Source organism: Macrobrachium rosenbergii, chromosome 2 (genome assembly GCF_040412425.1).
Source record: "Macrobrachium rosenbergii isolate ZJJX-2024 chromosome 2, ASM4041242v1, whole genome shotgun sequence".
Classification (NCBI taxonomy): Eukaryota; Metazoa; Arthropoda; class Malacostraca; order Decapoda; family Palaemonidae; genus Macrobrachium; species Macrobrachium rosenbergii.
In genome coordinates, this window is record NC_089742.1 from 86,052,903 (window position 1) to 86,074,709 (window position 21,807).

Sequence of the window (21,807 nt, forward strand, 5' to 3'; positions counted from 1 at the left end):
GTAGAAAATTTAATTTTTAACTTGGAGACAATTTTTATACCAAATTGAAGCTATCAAGAAGCACCCTCTTTATGACTGTCATGAAAAATTAATAAACTGCATTCTGTTTATTAATAACCAGTGAATAATATTTACAATTAACAGGTTTTATATTGTGAGAGGAGAGAGAGAGAGAGAGAGAGAGAGAGAGAAAGAGAGAGAGAGAGAGAGAGAGAGAGAGAGAGAGAGAGAGAGAGAGAGCGGGGCGGGGGGCCATCGATCATGTTACTCACACATTACTGATTATACTCAAAGTCTAGTATGCAATGTCTGTTGTTTATCTGTGAATTGCCTGATAAGTTTCAGTCGATAAGGCAGCCGGCAACATAGTGCACCGTAACCCGTCGCCAGATGATGACTCGAGTGAAAGGCGTGCCAAGATTCGTCACCGAGAAAAATCGATACTGCATCCAGATTTTGAGAGAAAAGATAGCGTTGCCATACATTGAGAATTTAGAAGGTAAGCAATAATAGACTGGAATATAAGTCCACATTGAAATGAAAAGAGAGTAACTGAAAAACTGAGAAAGTGGTTGTCTTCATATGTTATTGTCTTAGGTTCAGATCACTCGTGTGACATCACCTCAGCAAATGTGATTTTGTGCTGCTTTCAAAGGCACGTATTATCTGTAAGATTCTTCAGTCACATTTTTCATGTTGGAGAATACTATTCGTTAAACACCACAAGAAATATGTTTGCCATTAGACGAATAACAGATGTAATAAGCTCAAAACTAGACAATTTAGAATTATTTTGGCATTTGCTAAAAATTCTACACTCAAAATGTTTCAGATCTTTATCATGAGGATCCATCAAGATTTAGGCAAACTTTTCTCCTTATTGTATAGTGATAGATATACTGAAAACTAATTATACAACCGTCTATGCCATAAGCAAATAATGATATCCAAGTGTTAGTTTACTCTCTTATAATAAAGGCTCAAAATACTAAAATAAGATATTGTTGTAATTTTCACGATTTGAGAATTGTAATGATATGCTTTGTGACTGTATCAAATAACAGTAGTGATAATAATAATAACATAAACAACTAACGCAATCATGGAACTGACCGTGCCACGAACACGTCTCAGACGTTTTGATAAGAAAAAAAAAAAAACACGAGTGTCGCACGGAGCGTATCCAAACATCGCATACGTCTACGGGACTCCATTTTGTATCCAACTTCGAAGTTCGAGTTATACATCAGTAAAGGTATTCAGGGTCGACTTTCGGAGATGAATATACAAGAATAACAGCAATGACAATATAACTCCACATCCACTGTACAGCATTTTTAGTCCTCTGTAAAAGAAAACTATTGTGCCGGCTTTGTCTGTCCGTCCGCCCTAAGATCTTAAAAACTACTGAGGCTAGAGGGCTGCAAATTGGTATGTAGATCATCCACCCCCCCTCATCAAACATACCAAATTACAGCCCTCTAGCCTCAGTAGTGTTTATTTTATTTAAGGTTAAGTTAGACATAATTGTACTTCTTACAGCGCTATAGGTGCCAATAACGTAGGCCACCACCGGACCGTGGCTGAGTTTCATGGGCCGCGGCCAAGAGTTTTATGGGCCGTGGCTCAGGCCAACACCGGACAGAAAACTCAATCGCGCTGAAGAAATTTCGGCGTAGTTTTTACTTGTTATTTTATTGTGGTTAACGTTGGAAGTCTGTAGGTATTTGAGGCAATATTTAGAGTTTCCGTCATCGACCCCGTCCTAGCCTCTCTCATAACCGGTCCCTATAGAAGCAAACAGAATGAAGATACCTTGTTTAGAGATTTGCAACGGTACGTAATGTCCCAAAGGACGGAAAATATAGTATAGTTGAAGATATCTGTGCAATGATATTGGCCTGTTTTCCGCAAATTTTCTCACTATAACAATCTTTTTTCTTTCTTAAATACTGGTTGTAGCGATAGAGTAATGCTTTGGGAAAATGATTCGTTGTCGCCTCTTCTATTACATAGAAATGGCACATGCGGAGCTGAAATGAGTGTCCAACGCATCACCCTTTGTATTGTTTACTCGCTTTCAAGAAGAGAGAGAGAGAGAGAGAGAGAGAGAGAGAGAGAGAGAGAGAGAGAGAGAGAGAGAGAGAGAGAAATTTCTCGGGAAGTTTAGAAAAATCCGGAAAGGCCTGAGAGTCTAGGTGTTGGGCAATATGCACTGTAACTGTGTTTGGATAATTTTTCAAGTATGGGCAATTTCAGGACAGTTTTCAGACCATATAGCCTGCTACGACACCTAATCACAGAAGTATGTTTTCTGATATTATTTAATATTTTGCTGCTTCTCAAATCTTAACCAGTTTGAAGGACTTTTTATATTTAGCTGCATTTACTGCAGAATTTTTTGTACTTTGACAAAAATAATTTAAAATGAGTCGTTAGCCGTTAGGAAGCTAATTCTAATCCTTTAATTGCATTGGCAAGTTTCTAAAATTTCAACTGACCGTGTTGTGTTCTCGCTGAAAAAGTAGACGTATGCGATGTTTGGATACGCTCCCTAAGACACTCCTGTTTTTTTTTTTTTTGTTATCAAAACGCCTGAGACGTGTTCATAGCACGGTCAGTTCCATGATTGCATTAGTTGTTTATTGTTATTATTATTATCACTACTGTTATTTGATACAGTTACAAAGCATATCATTGCGATTCTCAAATCGTGAAAATGACATCATCTTATTTTAGTATTTTGAGCCTTTATTATAAGAGTAAACTAACACTTAGATATCATTATTTGCTTATAGCATAGACGGTTGTATAATTCCGGTTGAGAGAGAGAGAGAGAGAGAGAGAGAGAGAGAGAGAGAGAGAGAGAGAGAGAGAGAGAGAGCAGTCGAAACATAGCATACGAAGAGATTACTGTCAGCCTCATAAATGGATGAGCCACGTGGCGTCGATTCTTATCTCGCATTTATCGAAACCTCTGCGGCCAACCGGAAATTCTTGATATTTCTTCTTCCTCGAACGCGCATTTCCATGTATATACATATTTTTTGTTAACTCAAACAACATTGATATATATATATATATATATATATATATATATATATATATATATATATATATATATATATATATATATATATATATATATATATATATATTTTGTCAAGGATTTTTCCATTTTCCTCCCTCATAGTTAATTGCCATTTAATTGATTTCTAATAAAATCCATCATCTCAATTAACTGATAGTCAATCCAATATGGCGGAACCAAGATGTTTTCCTACTTATTTTTAACCCAGGACGCATTCCATTCTAGCCTTTAGGAAATGCCTGGGCCTGTTACACAATAGATCCCCTCCTTCAACCCCCCTGCTACCAGCACACACCTAGATTTCCCCCCTTCTGGGGTAGTGTTTTTGAGTTCAGCTCAGAGAGGTTATAGGTATTAGGGACGCAAACTGCCAAAGGGAAGCTAGGATCTTAAGCTTTAACCTTCTAATCTATAAGACCATTTTCCCTTGGATTCCCGACTGGCGGCAGACTATTCTTTCAGAGACACCTGGATGCACAAATACTGCAGCCTGCATCATTTTGAAACAGAAGGGGAGAGACTTCCTAACTGGACTCCCAGGCCGACGTCTGTTCCCTGTTCTCTGGGAGCTGATCAGTGATGACTCAAATGGCCACTGACGCTGTATTCAGAGCTCAAACATATGTCTAAGATAAAGTCTGAGAGTTAGCCTGCGCCAGTAACCACTGTCCCCCTTTTCAGTCTATTTAATCCTTTCTTAGTGCATCTCCAAGACTTTCACATTCTCATTTCTACTCAGGCGTTCCCTTTGTATAAGCCGCGCCATCCCCACTCATCCTTTAAAGCACATTTGTTCAGTATCCTCATAACCTGCAATCAAGTCCTCCCTTTAAAGTGTTAAATTGGGCTAACTAAGATTTAGAAGGTAAGATTGTTCATTGTGCTTTGTTTAGTAACAAGGGAGATTTCATTTGCCCCTACGTGTTTGTACTAACTCCGTAACTCTCTTCCAGGAGACGGCATAGCCTGCCCAGTTCGCAAATCTATGCCAAGATACCCTTTACTGACTGCCATCCAAATTTTGCAACTATTCCTGGTCACAGCCTGATTGCAAGAATCCGTTGCCCACACAGAAATCATCTTGATGAACTAATTTCCATTGTCCTGGAATTTACCCCTTTCATTGTATTGTTGCCTGTGAATTGATGCATTTTGGCCCTACAGAGTTACTTGCTTTCATGTGAACTGCTGCATCTGTGGCCCCTCATACTTGCATTACGTGTCTTTAAATTACTGCATTTATAATTTATCATATGTGATTTATGTGTCTGTAAATTGTTACATTTTGGTCTCGCATACATGCCCCGTTTTCTGTAAATAAACCCATTTAAATGTAAAAGAATTCTAATTCCAAATTGGCGACCTTAAGTATCTGGGTAAATCAATGAAAACTTTAAGGTAAGTTCCAAGAACATTCCTTTTGTTTATAATCGGGGACCCTCCTTGGCTGCTAAGGCAGTCCCTAATAATAAAATATTCAAAATCCCGTCTCCCAAGGACCCCGTTTATGACAATATATATATATATATATATATATATATATATATATATATATATATATATATATATATATATATATATATATATATATATGTATATATATATATTTATATATATGTTTGTATATATATATATATATATATATATATATATATATATATATATATATATATATATATATATATATATATATATACAAACAAGTGTTCATCAAGTGTTACAGTGACTTGAAAAATGATAATGATCTGCATATTACGAAGGCTGATAAATCCCAGGTTCTGGTGATAATGGATAAAGATGAGTATGTTAGAAAAATGTGTAATCTTTTGTCAGATAATGTAACTTACTCAGAACTACGAAAAAATCCCCTAGCGACTGTTAATAGTAACTTTAATAAGAAATTAAAAATTGTCTTAAAAGGAAATGATGCTCTAATCAAACAGTTTTCTTCGCAGTGTGCAACTTTACCGTATATGTATGGTCTTATTAAAACACAAGTTTGGTAATCCTGTCCGCCCAATAATCAGTTCTGTTGGTAGCGTTTCATATAAACTGTCTAAATGGTTGGTTCGGATTCTCACGCCTATTGTCGGAAACATATCGCAATCGCATATAAAGAATACAGATTTTGTTGAAAAAATTAGTAATTCTCGCATAAATTACGACTTTAAAATGGTCAGTTTTGATGTAACTTCTTTATTTACCAATGTCCCAGTTGACGATTTATTGACCTTTTTAGCTGACGAATTAACAGGGCATGATTTACCTTTAGCTTCTGACAAAATTTTAGAATTGATAAAATTATGTGTTAAGGATTGCAAGTTTGTTTTTAACGGAAATTATTACCTTCAAAAGTTTGGGATGGCTATGGAAATCCTTTCCCCAGTTCTTAGCAACCTATATATGGAGTTTTTGAAGTAAAAATATTGCCTGCTATTTTGCCTTAGGGGTTCTTTGGTTTCGATACGTTGATGACATATTCTGTGTTTGGCCCATGTGCGAAAATTTGAACAGTTTTTGGACAAGGTAAATCATTTGGTCCCTTCTATTAAATTCACCGTTGAAGAGGAAAATAATTGTTCATTACCATTTTTAGATGTTTTGGTTCATAGAAGGGATAGAAGTTTTGTGTTTGATGTTTACAGGAAACCTACCAACGTCTGTTCTTATGTCCACTATTATTCAGATCACCACGTTAATGTAAAACTCTCAGTTTTTTGTAGCATGTTTTTAAGGGCATTAAGGATATGCAGCCCGGAATTATTAGACTCGGAATTTTGTAAAATTTACGACGTAGGAATTATGTTAAAATACCCAAATTTTTTAATCGACAAATCTTTATAGAAAGCTAGAAACATTTTTTATTCCAATAACAATAGGGAGCCTTTGGTGAGAGAAAATATTTTGACACTTCCATATAACGTAAATCTTTGTTTCATTAAAAAATTAATGAAAATTTTCAAGATAACTGTCGTTTACAAGAATTCAGGGACACCTCAGAATATCATTGTTCATAACTCCCCAAAAATTAATGGCTGTATTTACACGATTCCTTGTGCTGGGTGTAGTAATAAATACCTTGGTCAAACTGGTAAAGAACTAGATTATCATCTAAAACAGCATCGTTACGCAGTTCGAACAGGCCAATTGACAAGTGCTTTATTTGTACATATGAATGATTTTAACCATTGTATAGACTGGAAAAATTCATCCGAGATAATTTTTGTAACCACATTGTTTAGAGAAATATAATTGAATCTGCCTTTATTAAGCATTTTAACAATCAACTTATGAATATTAGTTCAGGTCTTTTAAATTAGATAGTTACCTTGTTCATAAAATTGTATTGAAGTACAATGTTACCTTTTAGCATTAGCCTGTTCTAACTGTAGTTTCAGTTCTTGAAGTATTTTTAAAGTATTTTTGTTTGGTATGTGACAATTTGACTTCAAACTAGTGATTGCATTCAGTAATGATATTTAGCTTGTTAGTGGCTTTGATCTTTGTTTTGTGAAGTTTTCTTGTTTATGTCTCTATTTATTTATTTTACTTTGTACCCCAAAGAAGTGTCGCAATAAAGCGCTTGGTACCTGGTCTTTAATTTTCACCTTTCAACGTATATACTTGTCACGTGCAGTTTGGTGACTTATTGCTGATATGTATATATACTGTATATATATATGTATATATATATAATATATATATATTTTTACGTTTTTTGGTTTTATGAGACAGGTAGCAACAATTTAAGGTAATTTAGCCTTGTGATTCTGACTTCGTGGGTATGGGAAAACGTAAAAAAGAGGAAAACAAAGAGAATTTCATATGAGCATAGGGCTCTTGTTACTGAGGGAAATATTACGTAAAACACGTGGGCAAATTTAAAGTAGTGTATTTACATTGATATTGTTCATTTGAGATTACTATCCTGAAGGAGATCCCTACTGGATTGAATGAAACTGGGGATTCCAGACACATAGAAGCTTCCCAGAAACAGGATCCCTCTGAAATAGATATGCACATTATACGCCAGTTTGATCAAAGAAGTAATAAAGAATTAATACTTTGCACGGACATTAGACAAGGGAGATTTCTGGCTTTCTCTTTTTTCTTGTTTATGTCTCAGTCCGTGGATGACTTATTTATTTAGTTTCTTTTTAGGGCTTTGTGGGGACTCCTCGAAACTCCAAGCAATGGGCGTGTGGACTCGAGGCAGGCCAGCGGTGGAGAGAACACTGGAAAGCGAGGAAAAGCGTGGTTAGGTACATCTGTGTTCGTTTCCATATTCTTCCAGCCCGTGTGTGTTCGACCTGTGGTTTCGCTTTTTATCCCCTCCTATGGGGCAGGGGTGCGTCCAACACAGATGCTTTGACTCACCTGCTGCAGGGGAGTTTTTAGGAGAAACACCAAGCCAGATTACTTTTTGCCTCGAAGGAAAGATCTTTATCAAAAATGCCTTTAATCTTTTAAACCCCTGATATGTATAAATATACTGTATAATCATAATAATATATATATATATATATATATATATATATATATATATATATATATATATATATATATATATATATATATATATATATATATTGTTTGAGTTAAAAAAACAATATGTATATACATGGAAATGCGCGTTCGAGGAAGAAGAAATATCAAGAATTTCCGGTTGGCCGCAGAGGTTTCGATAAATGCGAGATAAGAATCGACGCCACGTAGCTCATCCATTTATGAGGCTGACAGTAATCTCTTTGTATGCTATGTTTCGACTGCCGTCTCTCTCTCTCTCTCTCTCTCTCTCTCTCTCTCTCTCTCTCTCAAACGGAATTATACAACCATCAATGCTTTAAGCAAATAATGATATCTAAGTGTTAGTTTACTCTCTTATAATAAAGGCTCAAAATACTAAAATAAGATGTTGTCATTTTCACAATTTGAGAATCGTAATGATATGCTTTGTAACAGTATCAAATAACAATAGTGATAATAATAATAACAATAAACAACTAATGCAATCATGGAACTGACCGTGCTATGAACACGTCTCAGGCGCTTTGATAACAAAAAAAAAAAAAAAAAAAACAGGAGTGTCTTAGGGAGCGTATCCAAACATCGCATACGTCTACTTTTTCAACGAGAACACAACACTGTCAGTTGAAATTTTAGAAACTTGCCAATGCAATTAAAGGATTAGAATGAACTTCCTAACGGCTACGACTCATTGTAAATGATAATATTTATATGTATATATGTATTTCTTTACATATACGTTATATATATATATATATATATATATATATATATATATATATATGTATAGATATATATATATATATAGATTATATATATAGATATAGATATTACATATATAGATAATATATATATATGTATATATATATATAGATAGATAGATATTACATATATGTAGATAATATATATATATATATATATATATATATAATACATATATATATATACATATATATATATATATATATATATATATATATATATATATATATATATATATATATATATATAGACATTATATATACATATATAGACATTATATATACATATATATATATAATATATACATATATATAGATAATGCATATATATGTATACATACATATATATATATATATATATGTGTAGTATGGATATATGTGTATATATATATATATATATATATATATATATATATACATACACAGTATATATGTTTATGTATACATGTATGTATATACTGTATATGTATATGTATATATGTGTGTATATATATATATATATATATATATATATATATATAGTATATGTGTACATATATATACTGTGTATATATATATATATATATATATATATATATATATATATATATATATATATATATATATATATATATATATATATATATATATATATATATATATATATATATATATAGCGAAGTTGAAGGCAGTTGCTATAAAACCCAATAGACAACGGCAAGCACGGCGGGGCCTGGGGGTGGGAAGGACAATTCCTCGTTCCTTTCAAAATGCTCATTCAGCTGATGTTTCAAGACTTAATAGTCCCATTTTCAAAGCTATAAAATAAAAAAAACAAACATTAAAAACATAATTAGGTTAAAAACTGAAAAGTTAAAAAAATGCAAAAGTTGAAGTACGATAGGAAGGAACAAAGTTTATGAAAGAGTGATGAAGGCAAAGGCCGAGTGACAATCAGGGTCCGGTTCGGCTTCAACGGAAACTCACGAGACGTATAAAGGTGTTGACGTGGACTGAGTATTTAGTTGGGGAACAAGCTGCTTCATGAGAAATGATTCCAAAATTGCTAGTTGGTGGTCATTCGGAGCTCTGCCTACGATTTTAAAATCTTTGTAGCTGATATCATTTTGCATTTCTTTGCGTGATCTCAATGAGAGAGTCTAATCTCACCTTTAGCAACCTACGGGTGGAGCCAACGTACTTCCCCAGGTTACATCTGGGGCAATTAAACAAGTAAATGACTCCTGAGGTCATCAAAGGGTGAAAACCCTTTATATTTGAATGGAGGTCTAATTGTCATTGGATTACAAAGTATTAATTTCAATTCAATATCTGGCAGAAGTTTGACTATTCTCTGCCGTAAGTCTCGGCAGAAGTTTTTATCATAAATTAGCGAAATATTTGTATACAAAGGTAGTTTGAGTACCGTTGGTTTTTCAAGTTTTGGATGGAAAATATTATTTAGGAATTTGTAAAGATGTTTGTAAATAAGCTTAGATAGGAAACAGTTATTAATAAAGTACTGATGGAGATAAAGAATTTCATTATGAAAACTGTTCCAGTCAGATGTTAAGATAAAAGCCCCGGAAGCGGGTAGACAAAGAGTTAAGCTTAAAAAAAATGACTACAAAAATTAGAACCCGGAGCAGTAAGTTTTCTTTCAAAAAACCGCAGTATTAAAATTATCATCACGTCTAAAACCCATTACATCTAAGAAGGGCAGTTTGTTTTCATTTTCATATTCAATCGTAAACTTGATATTTGGATGCATATTAACCCTCTCACCCCCGCCGTATATGGCAATTTGGGAAGCCTTACCCCCGAACTATTTTGGATTGCAAACGCATTTTGTAATATTTTTTTCAAATCGCGGTGGCGGACTTAATTTTCGTCAGAAAGAGGTCAGGTTGGTAGCGTTCTTTTGTAAAATGACGGAATTTTACGATGCAGGCATAAAAAATAAAAAAAAAAACTTGTGTAAATAGCCTTTATCATTTGGTGAACTTTGCCGATAACGAAAATTTTTTCTTTTATCGTATATATTGAGATATAGCACCAAGGCTACATAACACAGGAATTTCATATCTTACCATTGCATAGAGCAATTATTTAGCTACAAAACGGTATATGTAACTTTGTATTTAGATGTAATGAAACAGAAAAAAATGGGATAAGTAAGATTATCGAAAGCAAAATTTTCTTTAGCGGGAGTAGTGCAAACCAGCGATCGCAAAAGTTTTTTTTCAAATCCTCACCATCCGGTTATTTTTTGAGTAATTTGGGTGACTTTGCTGTCATTAGGAAGCTAAATGATTGTTAATGACTGGGTAAGCATTAAAAATGGCATATGAGATGTTTAAATGCCCTTGCATTGAGAGGGAAGATAAAAAAAAGAAAAAAAAGCGAATAAACGTACAATAATTGACTGTAGTAAGTAAGATGTTGCACAAACATTTGAATATAATTCTGTTGTAAAGCTCAAGTCATTAGCTTTAAAATAGTATAAAAACTTTGGTAATTACGAGAAAAAGTGGAGAAAAAAATTGTCAAGCGCACGTATATTAAAAGTCAAGTTTAGCCGCTGGCTTGGCCAAAAACACGCAAAGTAGAAATTTTTTTAAATCCTTACCATACGGTTATTTTACGAGTAAGTTGGGTGATATTGCTGTCATTGTGAAGGTAAATGATTATAAATTACTGGGTGAACATCAAAAATGGACTATGAGATGTCCAAATGACCCTTGCATTGAGAGGGAAGATAAAAAAAAAGAAAAAAAAGCGAATAAACGTAAAATAATTGACTGTAGAAAGTAAGATGTTGCGCAAACACATCTGAATATAATTTTGTTGTAAAGCCCAAGTCTTTAGCTTTACAACAGTATAAAAACTTTGATAATTACGAGAAAATAAAGTGGAGAAAAATATTGTCAAGCGTACGTATATGAAAAGTCAAGTTTAGCCGCAGGCGTGGCTGAAAACACGCTATGTAGAAATTTTTTTCAAATCCTTACCACAAGGTTATTTTTCCAGTAATACGGGTGATTTTTCTGTCATTGTGAAGGTAAAATATTGTAAATTACTAGGTGAGCATAAAAAATGGCCTGTGAGATGTCTAAATGCCCTTGCATTGAGAGGGAAGATAAAAAAAAGAAAAAGCGAATAAACGTAAAATAATTGACTGTAGTAAGTAAGATGCTACACAAACACATTTGAATACATTTTTGTTGTAAAGCCCAAATCTTTAGCTTTACAATCATATAAAAACATTGGTAATTACAAGAAAAAGTGGAGAAAAAATCTGTAACCGCACCCACCCGTTACTCAATTTGAAATTGTGGCGGGCTAACACAAAAACCCAAAAAACACAAAAATAAAAAACATACACACTTACCTTGCACTTCAGACTCAGGACGAGGCTCGGCTGCTGGGAGGTAGATGAGGCTGTCGTAATAACCACAATCGCAAACAACCATAAACATAACACGGAAATATAAAAAAAAATAAAAAGGAAATAGAACCATATGCACACAATAAAATAGCACACCAACAAGAAAAACTAACAACTCTCGGAAAAACATACAAAAAACTGTCCAACACGAAACCACTGACTGGCACTAGCTCTGACTAAAGACTGACCCCGATTACACAACACTCAGGCGAAGACAAACGGACACGCAGTCACACCCAAACAAACGACCAACTCCCGAACAGCCGAATGACTCGTCAACAATTACGCTCTCTCTCTCTCTCTCTCTCAACTTAGGTTTCATCTCTCTCTCTCTCTCTCTCTCTCTCTCTGTCGAAACCTATTAACTTACGAAACTCTCTCTCTCAAATATAATTTGTGTAATGGCTAGTTACTCATGCATAACTATAGAACACGTAAGCGTACGTGGTTGGGGGTTAAAGGGTGAGTTTTGCTACACGTACAGTTACGTGCTTTGGTGGCGAGAGGGTTAATAGTGAATTCGAGGAATTCACCTGCTCGATCTTTGTTCCTAAACAGCAGAAAGGTTTCATCGACATATTTACTGTAGAAAAGGGGGTGGCAAGACAGTGGGCAGTCATCTAGCAAACGCTCCTCCAGGGAGCACATAAATATATTTGCAAAAGTAGGGCCCAATGGAGATCCCATAGCCATATCATCAACCTGAATGTAGGCTTTTCCATTAAAAACAAAGGCTGTGTCCAGCACAGCTAACTGCAACAGCTTTTTAAAATCCGTGATGTTAAAATTATTAAAAATAGTATCTGGGTTAGTAAAAATTCGATCTAAAATTATCTCGATTACTTCTTCCACAGGGACATTGGTAGAGTGATTCAACATCCATACTAACCATGAAAAGTTCTGAGTCCTGGGGCAAAATCCTCTCTTTGAAGTTATCAGTATTTTTAATGCCATAATTATTAGTTGTTAGGGGTGCTAAAAGTGGAACAAGAAATTTAGCCAGTTTGTAATTGGGAGGGTCATATAAGGTGAGTATAGGTCTCATTGGGATACCTTCTTTATGAATTTTAGGTAGTCCGCACATCACTCCGCAGGAAGCACCTGTGCTATATAAAGAAAGGTATTAACGCTAATAATATTTCGATCTATCAAATACTTCAGAAATCGGTTTATTCGATCCTCGACTCCAAAGATAGTGGAATATTGAGGTTCTCCTATTTTTTGAAATTCCGTTTCATCTCCCAAGATATTTTCCATTTTCTTTACATATTCTTGTTTTTTTAAGATTACCCTACCTTTTCCTTTGTCTGGTTTAGTTATTATCAATTCATCATGTTTACTCAGTTCTTTGAGAATATTTAAATAATTTTTGGAAAAGAATGGAGTTCATCTTGCAGTTAAATTGTTGTAAGTTTTTTGGGCTTAGCCTTGTATTTGAGTGCATAAGTTTGCCACGTCGGTGTCGAGGCGGAGATTAAGTAACCTTAAGAACAGTGCCTCTGTAAAGTCACCACATCGGCGCCAGCGTAGTGTTTCGGCGGCGCCATTAATTAAGTCTCCGCTGAGCATGTTTTCTTTGGTGATTTCCCATTTTCTTCAAACTCAATTAGTCACGCCTAAAATGTGCCAGGTCACGCATTTTTAATCATTTTTACTTTATGCGTATTTATACAAATGTCACATTGTGTATCACATGTTTCTTCATTCACAGGCATCAAGACTGTATCCATATTGTAGTTCTGTATGTTTTGTATTGTAATTTGTACTCGTTCACTGCATATTATTGTATATTGTTTCGACCTCAGGTCACAGTCAATTCCATTGTCTCGCGGGCGGCGTCAGTCGGCCGCTATATAAACTGCCTGGGTCTGTAATAAAGTAGCAGTAACTTTTACCTGCTCGTTTCTTTGACACCTTACAGTGGTGACCCCGGAGTATCCCGGAGCCATTAGCGGACTGACACGGCGACCTAGTCTTGGCTCCAGGATTTCTCCAAAACGCTCTTAGCGGCCTAAACACGGCGCTGTAACCAGCGTTTGAGCGTGCTGACTCGTCGGCGTACCCCACCAGCGTCACTAGTGGAACCACACGGCGCATGAAAGTGCATACTGACGCGAGTACCCCACTCCAGTAAGGGGTCAAAGAAGCGAGCATGGACGCGGATATCCCCTCCTTCATGCAGTTAAACGCGGACCCCGCGGACTCGGAGGATTACCTACCTCCCATCACACACGCGCCCGCCCCTGCATCGAGGCCCTCCCGCAACTCCACACCAGCGCCCCGAACACACGACGGCCGGGCAACACAATTGCGGGCTGCCCTCACCGTAAAGCTGCCGCCGTTTACGCAGGGGAACCCATCGATGTGGCTGCGCAGGGTGGAAAGCCACTTCAGAATCGCGGACCTGACGGACGAAATCCTACAGGCCGACACAGTGCTCAACGCCCTTCCGAGGACATGTACAGAAAACTCATCTCGCGAGTACCGAAACACACACCCTCACATTCAGCACCTCAAAAAAGTTCCTCCTCGAAGCTTGCTCCCTGCCCATCGCCGAGCGGGCCGCCCGTGCTATCGACCTTGCCATAAACCCACGCCACGACCTCAATTCAAGAGACGCTTGGAGCATGGTTGTAGATCTCCTGTCACTACCAGACTTGGGTGGCACAAAGAAGCGGCAGGAGATAAGCTTCGCATGGGAAATCTACTTCGCCAACTCCTCCCGGAGGTACGCAACCAGATCGCTCACCCCTACACCATGCCTATCGAGGACCTCATAGAGAGACGGCGCAACATCTCACAGACTCCGTCAAAGCTTCAGAGCGGCTAAAACCGGCCACACAGCCGGTCAGCTCCGTCCAGCCTGAAGAGGATGTAGAGCAGCCCGTCAACGCCATCGCCAACAGACGTCCACCGAACCACAGCAGATGGAGGTCCCCGGGCTTCTGTCGCTACCACAAGTGGTTCGGAAAGGACGCCCGAAACTGCCTGCCGCCCTGCTCGTTCGCCCGTTCAAAAAACAGGGGTGGCGGCGGCCAGCAGGACAGGCCGCCATGGCAGCCGAAAAACCCAGGGCCTCAAAAACAGTAGGTTTTTACATCCGCGACACCGTCTCCGGCAGGATGATGCTGGTCGACACAGGGGCCTTTAAATCGGTCTTCCCAGCATCCAGAGAGGACCGCAACCAGACACCAGACCCGGCCGCTTTCCTGACGGCCGCCAACGGAACCCCCATCCTCTCCTACGGCACCAGGCTCCTGTCGATCTCCATCCTTGGCCAGAGTTACTCCTGGGACTTCATCGTCGCGGACGTAGGAACCCCACTCCTGGGGGCCGATTTTCTGGCGCACTTCAGCCTGCTAGTCAACGTGGGGCGCAAGCGCCTCCTCGATACCGACTCCTGCCGGTCTCTCCCGTTAACAGCGGGACCCAGACCCACCATCAGCGCCGTCGCCCCCCACCAGTATGCACACCTACTGTCGGAGTTCCCTGAGGTATTTAAGCCCGAGCTTCGCCAAGTCCCCGGGTCCCCAGCCATGCACGGCATATACCACCATATAGCGACTAAAGGGCCCCGACACATGCGAAGTTCCGCAGGCTTCCCCCTCAGCGCCTTCAGGAGGCGAAAAAAGCATTCGCGGAGATGGAGCGGATGGGCATCTGCAGGAAAGCCTCCAGTCCATGGGCCTCCCCCCTCCACATGGTGCAGAAACCGGACGGCTCCTGGAGACCCTGTGGCGACTACAGGCGGCTCAACATTGCAACAGAGCCCGACCACTACCCTCTACCCAACATGCAGGACCTCACGGCCTCCTTTCACGGGGCCAAAATATTCACTAAATTGGACCTTCTTAAATCTTATTTCCAGGTACCTGTTGCGCCAGAGGACATACCAAAGACAGCCATCATCACGCCCTTCGGGTCCTATGTGTTCGCCTTCTCCACCTTCGGGCTGAGGAACGCCGGGGCCACCTTCCAGCAGCTCATGGACAGCATCCTGGGGGACCTAAAGTTCTGCGTCTGCTACGTCGACGACATTCTCATATTTTCCAGGTCTCACAGCGAACACCAGAGACACATCAGGGCAGTCCTCCAGCGCCTCCAAGAGAACGGCCTCGTCGTCCGTTTCGACAAGTGTACCTTCGGCGTCCAGAAAGCAGAATTCCTGGGTCACGAGGTGTCTCCGACAGGCGTCCGCCCTCTTACATCGAAAGTAGCAGCCGTAGCCAAGTTCCCGACACCCACCTCCATCAAGGCCGTCCAGGAGTTCCTTGGGATGGTAAACTTCTACAGGCGGTTCATCCCCGGGATCGCGCACACCACGCCCCCCCTGACGGAAGTCCTAAAAGGCCAACCGAAGTCCCTGTCTTGGGGACCCAGCCAGCAGCAGGCCTTTTCCCTGGCGAAGGCCGCCCTCGCCAAGGCAACCGCCTTGGCACACCAGGATCCCAAGGCCCCCCTCCAGCTGACGTCAGACTCCAGTAACGTCGCCTGCGGTGCTGTTCTGGAGCAAATCATCAACGGCGCCCCCCAGCCCATCGCCTTCTTCAGCAAGAAGTTCAATCCCGCAGAGACCCACTATAGCACCTTCGACAGGGAACTCTGTGCGATGTACCGCGCAGTTCAGCACTTCAAGTTCCTCCTGGAGGGGACGCCCTTCACAATCTTCACAGACCATCAACCACTGGTTCACGCCTTCACGAAGCAGGGGGACGCATGGTCTTCCAGACAGCAGCGCCACCTCTCAGCCATAGCCGAATTTACCTGTTCCGTCAGGTACCTCCCCGGCAAGAAAAATCCCGTAGCAGACGCCCTCTCCAGAGTCGAGTTGAACGCAGTGCAGCTTGGGGTAGATTACCAGGACCTTGCCAGAGAACAGGCCGCTGACCCAGAAACCCCAGCATACCGCACCGCCATCACATCCCTCAAGTGGCGGGACGTGACCCTCGCCCCCGAAGGCCCCAGCCTGCTCTGCGACATCAGCATAGGTCAGCCCCGCCCTTTGGTTCCAGCCTCATGCCGCCGCCAGGTATTCGACATAATTCACGGCCTCTCACACCCCTCCGGCAGGACCACGGCCAAACTGCTTTCAAAAAAGTTCGTCTGGCACGGGGTGCAAAGGACGCCACGGCCTGGGCAAAACAGTGCCTGCAGTGCCAGACCAGTAAGGTGGGTCGTCACACGCAGTCGGGGTAGGCGAGTTCCCACAGCCAGGGCGCCGTCTCGGCCACATCCACATCGACGTCGTCGGGCCCCTTCCCCATCAGGCGGCTCCAGATACCTCCTGACGGTGGTTGACCGTTCGACGAGGTGGCCCGGCCACACCCATGCAAGAAGCCACCGCCAGCGTGTGCGCCAAGGCCCTGCTCTCCAGTTGGGTTAGCCGCCAAGCGTCCCGGACCACATCACAACCGACAGGGGCCCCGCTTTCCTCTCCGAGTTGTGGTCTGCCTGGCTCAACTGCTGGGAACCACGCACCACACCACCACAGCGTACAACCCAGCGGCCAACGGCCTGGTAGAACAGTTCCACAGGTCCCTAAAGTCATCCCTCATGGCCCGCTGCACCGCCGAGGACTGGAAACATCAGCTGCCGTGGGTCCTCCTCGGGTTGAGAACCGCCCCAGAGCCGACGGCACCCCATCTGCAGCTGAACAAACCTATGGGGAACCACTCGTGGTGCCGGGAGAGCTCGTGATGGATGAACGCCACTCCCCATCTCTGCAGAGGCTCCGCGACGTGGCGGCAAGTTCGCCCCCTTGCAGGCGCTCATACATCGACAAAGCAACCACCTTCATGCCGCCACAGCTGTCATCCGCCACCCACGTCTTCGTCAGAGTCGACGCCGTCCGTCCACCACTAACCAAGCCCTACAGGGGACCCTTCCGCATGCTGGAACGAAACAGCAAGGTGTTCCAGCTGGCACTCCTGGCAAGGACGACTGGGTTTCAATAGACCGCTTTAAGCCCACCTTTCTGTCGGAGAGTCCCGACAGCGATGCAGCACCCCTTCCGCCCAACCGCACTCCAGCACGCCCTCACCCCCGCAGGCGCGGCTGCCCCAGGAAGGGACCGCCCAACCAGCAGCCTCACAGGCGGGAGACCCCTCCGTTATCTTCAAGGAGCCGCGGCACCCTTCAGCGTCCCAGCAGATGCAGGGATTAGTCAGACGCGTCCCTCGTCTTGGGGGGGGAGTATTTGTAAAGTCACCACATCGGCGCCAGCGTAGTGTTTCGGCGGCGCCATTAATTAAGTCTCCGCTGAGCATGTTTTCTTTGATGATTTCCCATTTTCTTCAAACTCAATTAGTCACGCCTAAAACGTGCCAGGTCACGCATTTTTAATCATTTTTACTTTATGCGTATTTATACAAATGTCACACATTGTGTATCACATGTTTCTTCATTCACAGGCATCAAGACTGTATCCATATTGTAGTTCTGTATGTTTTGTATTGTAATTTGTACTCGTTCACTGCATATTATTGTATATTGTTTCGACCTCAGGTCACAGTCAATTCCATTGTCTCTCGCGGGCCGGCGTCAGTCGGCCGCTATATAAACTGCCTGGGTCTGTAATAAAGTAGCAGTAACTTTTACCTGCTCGTTTCTTTGACACCTTACACCTCCAAATCATGAGGGCTTAAAGCAAGAAAGACCAAAATTCAAACCTAATGAAAGCAGGAACTCCCCTCTATTACACAGCTTGTAATTAAACAGATTAATTGCTGTTTAAGGGAGAAAACTAGGAATAAAACTGTTTTTAATCTGTCCAATTGCAAGCTGTGTAAAAGAGAGGAGTTCCTGCTTTCATTGGGTTTGAATTTTGGTCTTTCTTGCTTTAAGCCCTCATATAATCTATTTTATGGTTCTATTAACATCACGGATTTTAAAAAGCTGTTGCAGTCAGCTGTGCTGGACACAGCCTTTGTTTTTAATGGAAAAACCTACATTCAGGTTAATGGTATGGCTATGGGATCTCCATTGGGCCCTGCTTTTGCAAATATATTTATGTGCTCCCTGGAGGAGCGTTTGCTAGATGACTGCCCACTGTCTTGCCACCCCCTTTTCTACAGTAGATATGTCGATGACACCTTTCTTCCGTTTAGGAACAAAGATCGGGCAGGTGAATTCCTCGAATTCACTGACAATATGCATCCAAATATCAAGTTTACGATTGAATATGAAAATGAAAACAAGCTGCCCTTCTTAGATGTAATGGTTTTTAGACGTGATGATAATTTTAATACTGCGGTTTTTAGAAAGAAAATTGTTGCTGGTCCGGGGTTCTAATTTTTATAGTAATTTCTTTTAAGCTTAACTCTTTGTCTACCCCCTTCCACAGGGCTTCTAACTTAACATCTGACTGGAACAGTTTTCATAATGAAATTCTATATCTCCATCAGTACTTTATTAATAACTGTTTCCCATCTAAGCTTATTTACAAACATCTTTACAAATTCCTAAATAATATTTTCCATCCAAAACTTGAAATACCAACGGTACTCAAATTACCTTTGTATACAAATATTTCGCTAATTTATGATAAAAACTTCTGCCGAGACTTACGGCAGAGAATAGTCAAACTTCTACCAGATACTGAATTGAAATTAATACTTTGTAACCCAATGGCAATTAGACCTCTATTCAAATATAAAGGGTTTTCACCCTTTGATGACCTCAGGAGCCATTTACTTGTTTAATTGCCCCAGATGTAACCTGGGGAAGTACGTCGGCTAAACCCGTAGGTTGCTAAAGGTGAGATTTGACTCTCATCGAGATCACACAAACAAATGCAAATATAATATTAACTACAAAGATTTTAAAATTATAGGCAAAGCTCCGAATGACCACCAACTAGCAATTTTGGAATCACTTCTCATGAAGCAGCTTGTTCCCCAACTAAATACTCAGTCCACGTCAACACCTTTATACGTCTCGTGAGTTTCCATTGAAGCCGAACCGGACCCTGATTGTCACTCGGCCTTTGCCTTCATCACTCTTTCATAAACTTTGTTTCTTCCTATTGTACTTCAATTTTTGTTATTTTTTATGTTAAAACTTTTCTGTTTTTAACATGAGTCTGTTTTTAATGTTTGTTCTTTTATTTTATAGCTTTGAAAATGGGACTGATAAATCTTGAAGCGTCAGCTGAATGAAGTACTTTGAAAGGAATGAGGAATTGTACTTCCCCGATGCTTGCCACTATATATATATATATATATATATATATATATATATATATATATATATATATATATATATATATATATATATATATACATATATATATATATATATATATATATATATATATATATATATATATATAAATAAATTTCTGACTCACGTCGAGGATCGAACCCAGGTCTCTCAGGTGGAAAGCAAGGCGTTACCCACTGGGCCATACAAGTCTAAAAAGAAGTTGGAACCTGAGAGCAACTGCACCAAAGGAATTACCTGGGCAAGCTAACTGCTTGCATACCAGTGAAGTTTTCCCCAACTTCCCGACTCAGCAATGACCCAATAGACAACATTTCATTCGAATTATCCCTTCTGAGTGAATAAGATAGAAATCATCAACACACAAAATCACGTGTCGATCCCGACGTGAGTCAGAAATTTATTTCTGTTCCACACGTGATTGTGTGTTGATGATTTCTATCTTATTCACTCAGAAGGATAATTCGAATGAAATGTTGTCTATTGGGTCATTACTGAGTCGGGAAGTTGGGGAAAACCGCTGGTATGCAAGCAGTTAGCTTGCCCAGGTAATTCTTGGGTGCAGTTGCTCTCAGGTTCCAACTTCTTTAGACTTGTATGGCCCAGTGGGTAACGCCTTGCTTTCCACCTGAGAGACCTGGGTTCGATCCCGACGTGAGTCAGAAATTTATTTCTGTTCCACACGTGATTGTGTGTTGATGATTTCTATCTTATTCACTCAGAAGGGATAATTCGAATGAAATGTTGTCTATTGGGTCATTGCTGAGTCGGGAAGTTGGGGAAAACTCGCTGATATGCAAGCAGTTAGCTTGCCCAGGTAATTCCTTGGGTGCAGTTGCTCTCAGGTTCCAACTTCTTTTAGACTTGTATGGCCCAGTGGGTAACGCCCTTGCTTTCCACCTGAGAGACCTGGGTTCGATCCCGACGTGAGTCAGAAATTTATTTCTGTTCCACACGTGATTGTGTGTTGATGATTTCTATCTTATTCACTCAGAAGGATAATTCGAATGAAATGTTGTCTATTGGGTCATTGCTGAGTCGGGAAGTTGGGGAAAACTCGCTGGTATGCAAGCAGTTAGCTTGCCCAGGTAATTCCTTGGGTGCAGTTGCTCTCAGGTTCCAACTTCTTTTAGACTTGTATGGCCCAGTGGGTAACGCCCTTGCTTTCCACCTGAGAGACCTGGGTTCGATCCCGACGTGAGTCAGAAATTTATTTCTGTTCCACACGTGATTGTGTGTTGATGATTTCTATATATATATATATATATATATATATATATATATATATATATATATATATATATATTTCTTCTTCTTCTTTTAACATGCTTTTTTCCCATTTGTATGGGGTAAGCACGATGCCTTCTTTTTGAAGGACTTTGATTTGGCTTTGGGGTAGACTTAGTAGTCTCGATCGGCTGCCCTGCCTGTCATCGCTTAGACCCCGGTAGCGTATGTACACTCGGCAAGAAAAGTGAAGATACAGTTTTCTTTAGATTTCGTTCGTCGAATTTTTATTTTTTTCTTACAGAAAACACATGATCTCGGTAAATTTACTCTAGAATATGAAAATACAATGCAAATTATATCATATATGTTAAATCTGCAAAACAAAAACATTCAGATACTTAAAAACACCAAGCATGTCCGAAGTAATCAGAATTTCTCAGATGACTTCGTTCATAGAGATCTAAAAGATAGTGTGTGAATATCTCGGTGTAGTACTCTTTATCAGAACGGCAATATTTACTCGTTTTCCGTTATGGACAGGCTTATTATTG

General features: G+C 40.2%; 1 pseudogene; it reads left to right on the forward strand.

Moving 5' to 3' along the window:
* The first annotated feature begins 358 nt into the window (after positions 1–358).
* Positions 359–21,807, forward strand: part of LOC136848953 (uncharacterized) — a 54,327-nt pseudogene continuing 32,878 nt past the window's right edge.